The sequence below is a fragment of the Amphibalanus amphitrite genome, unplaced genomic scaffold (assembly GCF_019059575.1).
Source record: "Amphibalanus amphitrite isolate SeventyFive unplaced genomic scaffold, NRLGWU_Aamphi_draft 000089F_arrow, whole genome shotgun sequence".
NCBI classification, from domain to species: Eukaryota; Metazoa; Arthropoda; class Thecostraca; order Balanomorpha; family Balanidae; genus Amphibalanus; species Amphibalanus amphitrite.
In genome coordinates, this window is record NW_024881585.1 from 1,122,155 (window position 1) to 1,127,079 (window position 4,925).

Genomic DNA, 4,925 nt, shown 5'->3' on the forward strand with positions numbered 1-4,925 from the left:
CGAGCCGGTTTACCAGCTCACCTAGAGCTCCTTGCATGATGGCCAACTTTTCTATCGGCTCTTTTCAGCTGCCGGACCTCGTCCAGTCAGGCTAAGGGACCGAAGGGGGAGGTGAAGACGGGTGCTCACCAACTTCCTGGACACGCGGGTGCCGAGCTGAGGCTGCTTGACGGCAATGAACAGCTTGAGACGCTATATGACTCGCGGCCCCTGATCTGCACTTGCCCCCATCAGCAGGCAGAAGTTCCGCTCGAACTCCTCCACAGCGGCCATCCAGGCTTGTGACAGAACAAACAGCTGGCCTCGGCTGATCGTCACAATTCAGCTGTTCGGCAGGGTGTTCAGTGTCTCCAGCGGCGCCCGAGAAGTCAGGAGACCGGCTACCGAGGGTGGCGTCGATGTGGTGACACTTGTATGCCACGAAGCCGGCAACAAATGCCAGCCCCTCGCGCTGAGCTTCCAGGTTGGAACTCGTCAGCTCGGCGCCGGCCATGGCTGCCAGCGTCGACACCGGCAGCGGCACTGTGAAAGCAGTATTACGCTACATCACTTGAAAGACATTGACAATTAAATATTGTGCAACAAAAGAAAAAAACGTTAACACTTAAATGAGCCTAGTCTACGCACTGAAAGTGACAAATTTCGCGGACAACGAAAAATGCATGCCCTTTGGCTTTGCATTAATCCATTTTCCCGTTACTATTAACCCTCGCCGGCACAGGCCATTTTGCGTCCTTCGACGGCACAAGGGGGGGGGGGGTTGGTACGACCCCCTCGCGTTTGGCCCCTGACCGAGCTAGAGCTTCGCGGAAAAAACGAGCGTGTTGCCCGTCACGAGACGAAGCCGATGATACCCAATTTTAAGGTCCTAGGTCATCGGGTGACCTTCCAGGTCAGGTCAATGACCCGAAAACCGGGAAAATCGGGACCTGTTAGAAAGACGTAAATTGTGGCTGCTATGTGGTTTTCCGGGGTGCTGATCACGAATATCGTGTTAGTTCTGATCAGAGATGATGTCTTTAAGCATTTAGACCAGGTCGGGTCAGGTCAGGTCAGGTCAACCGGTAGGGGTTGTGACGGGTATTCGTAATACGTGTCAACCGCCTCTGACAGCTTCGTAACATGTTACGAAGACACCAAAACTACTTCGTAAATGTTCAAATGGTTGCCAAATTCGAATTCAGCTAAAAAAAACTAGCCTAGAAACATGTAAAACTCGAAAAAGTGAACCGAGGTCACCCGAGGTCACCAAAGGTCAATGACCTGACCTGACCATCAGGTGACCTTGACACCCACCCTAATGTATGGGAGCGACATCAAATCACATGTTTGAACGTTTGAAACCACAAAAAGCTTGCAAACGCGCGGCTAATGTTAGCCGACATACGCCGAATCGCGATTCCGGCCAAACATGGTCTCGGAAAAGAGGTCACAGGTCAAAGGTCATTGGGGTCAGGGTCATGAAATTTTCAGGGTAGGTGTAAAATTGGTCAATGCGAGGGTACTGAAAGTTTCGTCGCGATCGGCCGCTTTTTACGCGAGTTATTCGCGAAAAACCCTGGGGGGGGGGTTGCATCAACCCCCCCCCCCCCCCCCTGTGCCGGCGAGGGTTAAGCCTCGTTTGGCGACTGCCCCCCGAATTCGCTCGTGATTAGCATGGCACTTTTCAGAAGGAAAAAAAACACTGCGTATAAAATTGTTCAAACATCAACCAAGACTGAAACAACTCAGTTTTTTTTTCTAAGCACTAGTTAGGACCAGCATAGGTCATTATCAGAACATTTAGTGGATGTGACTTGAGACATCACCTTATTGGATTGAGTGGCGGCCTTATGCCGACAAAAAGTTACCATTACTCATGGCAAAAAGAATGTTTTGATGCATTTTACCAATGGGAATTAAAATGGTGTCGCTCAAGACGGGCCAGGATTTCTAACACTGATGGATATTTGTGAGCACTTTTAATGTGAGTGAAGACATTAACCATTAGACTTACTTGTCAGAGGTCCCTGCTGGCTGGTCTAGAGGTTGCTCGCAGGCTGCCCCCAGAATCTCCTTGACCTCCTTTGCATGGTCCTCCTCAGGGACCTACTTGCCCTCGCCTCAGCTTCCTGTAAACAGAAAACTCTCAGCACAAACAAATTTGGCTAACATAATGCTGACAGTACGAGCAACTAATAAATAAATTTGAAGAAGATTAGCAGTAAGCACCTACCCATGAAATAACTTTAGTGACCAATTTGAAAATAAACAATAATACCATGCAAAAACATTTGTTTTCATTTTTACAGCTCTGATAACATTGCAACGTGACTGAGATGAACCCAGCCCACAGTATGTGACCATACTATATACAATTTAAATTTTAATGATAAAAAGTACCTAAAGAGCTCATTTATATTTCAATTTGCCATTGTAGCACTAGTTTGTTTACATTGCGTGCTTTCTCTAAACATTTTATTTGTTGAGTGTATCATGTTAGGTCAAGGTACTTATGCGCACTGCGAGCACTGAAAAATTATTACCTACCAGCTTAATTGCAAAAATGGAAACTTTAAAAAACGCCAGATTATGTTAAGATCCGTTGCAAAATGAATACCTTGGTTGAGGTTCCTCAGGATGTTCCCACCTTGAAATACTTGGTTGTTCTTCATGATATATGAGACGAAACGTAATACAAAGTGTGGTTGCCACTTATGTTAAGGTTTTGCGACCTTCAAACACATGAAAATGTGTTTATATTATTAAACAAACATATTAAAACTTTGCATAGCAACCAAAGAAATAACACGCAACGGTCGGAAAACACTGCGCCGGTGCGCCAGAATTGACTACATTACTCGAATCTCAGCGACCAATCAGCTTTCGAGCATCCCAGTGACGTCACATTGGCAGCATTTGGTAGCAATTTCCTTGTACGTGTGTCCCTATGGCGATGAACCCCCCCCCCTGCATTCACCACTCCCAATCCCCATTCCACGCACAGATTGTTTACCTCTTGGTTTACCCCGTGTTCGCAGTCTCCCGGACGACGAAGTTTCTGTACGCCGTCCGACCAATCACGTTCAAGATCAGCGGGGCTTGGCCGCGGTTCTCGAACGCCATTGGCCAGATTACGCAGAATCTTCGTCGTCAGGGAAACTATGAACACGGGGCTACATTTTTCGCTATGGTAACAAAAGCGCCAGAATTGACTACCAGAATTGGATCCGAAGGTCAAATGGGTCACGTGACTGTGCAGTTCAGATGGAAAACACCTGGCTAAAACAATATAATTTTGGCTCAGCATATTTTTGAAAAGGAGGAAAGGTCATTACAATAAAGAAATACTTGATTTTTACATTAATAACGATCCTCCAACAAGCACTAAAACAGTATCTCAGACCATGGATCTCAAGACTCAAGGCCAATTTCCCAGTGTTGATGTGTTTTGTGGTGTTTTGATTCTGCCTTTTCTCCTAGGGAATGTTGTCATGGACATACCTATTACCAACCATTAGACTTACTAATTGATAGTGTTTTTGCAACATGAATGAGTATTGTAGTTATAAATGGACAAGTATTGTATCGAGAGTACATGAACCTCCAGGCTCCACGAATCAAACTATTAAAACAGTTACATTTAACCCTAGAACGCCTAGGGGGGGTTTTATCAACCCCCCCCCCCTGAGGTTTTTTCGAAGTGCACGCTAAACGGCTTGTCGTAGCGGGCTGAAATTTTCAACACCCTCTGGGGCAACCTTTGCGCATCTTTTGCCGAAAAAAATTGATCGGGTCATGTCAGGTCACGGAGTTATGACGTCATAAGAGGTACAGCCTCCGGCCGGATTTTCACAAACTGAGTGCCAACGCCCGAGGTTTTCTGCCGGTGGTACAGACATCGGTTGATGGATCGTGATGAAACTTCCCATGCATGTTGGGGCAAGTATTGGCTATCATATGGTATAAGAAATTTGACCGGGTCAGGTCAGGTCACGGAGCTATGACGTCACAAGAGGAACAGCGTCCGGTACTATTTTTGAAAAGCGCCCGAACCACTATTTTGCTAATTATTGTCACCTCAATGGGAATATGCAGCAATATTAGCTTCTATAGGGAGCAAATGGACCTCCCAAATCCAAAAATACAATCAGATTTCAAAAATTTTAATTTTGATTTTTCGAATTTCTGCCGCCGACTGTGACCTTGCCGACTTCCGGCGCTCCCAACGCGCCATTTTTAAAGCTAGGGAAACGAAATACATACCAAACGATAGAGAATTGATCAAGGAACACGATAGTGAAGGTTTCAAGTCGATATCTCCCACCGTTTTGCCGCAATCGCCGCCGAAAGTTGAAAAAAGTCTATTTTTCCGAAAATTTGACCTTTGACCGGTCAAAAGTAGGTCAAATGTTGACCTAGGACCAAAAAATATACCATCAATCGCGAGATCTCGTTGAGAGCAATCCGTTGGTTTTTTCCGCTAAGCTCTACGACCTTCCGTTTCGAAACGCCAGGGGGGGGGGGGTCGTAACAACCCCCCCCCCCCTGGTCGTTCGTGTTATGAGAAATGGCCTGGTCGTGCGAGGGTTAAGGCGTACCGGTTTCGTCTATTGACTTCTTCAGCGCCGTATGAAACAAGGAACAAGAAAACGAGCACAACATCAATCGTTTGAAATAAATAGCACGTATTTCTGAGAACAAGGTCAGAGTAGTCGGGTACCTCCTAAATAAAACGAAATCATACATATTTTCGTGAACATGTAACAATCTATTCGCAACATGATATTACAATAGCTAAATAGTGTTATATCAATTGACGGTGCATATAATATGTTTTCACTTCTCTCACTCTTTCACTCTCCTCTCTCTCTCTCTCTCCTCTCTCCTCACACGTTCGCCTCTCTCTCTCCTCTCTCTCTCTCTTCTCTCTCTCGATCTCGTCC

General features: G+C 46.0%; 1 long non-coding RNA gene across 1 annotated transcript; it reads right to left on the reverse strand.

The window, feature by feature from the left end:
* LOC122380014 lies at positions 1-2,221 on the reverse strand. Its single transcript, XR_006256270.1, has 2 exons — positions 1,997-2,221; positions 1-522 (listed from the first exon to the last, which is right to left on the reverse strand). It is a non-coding gene; the product is annotated as an uncharacterized LOC122380014 (long non-coding RNA).
* Positions 2,222-4,925: the final 2,704 nt, after the last annotated feature.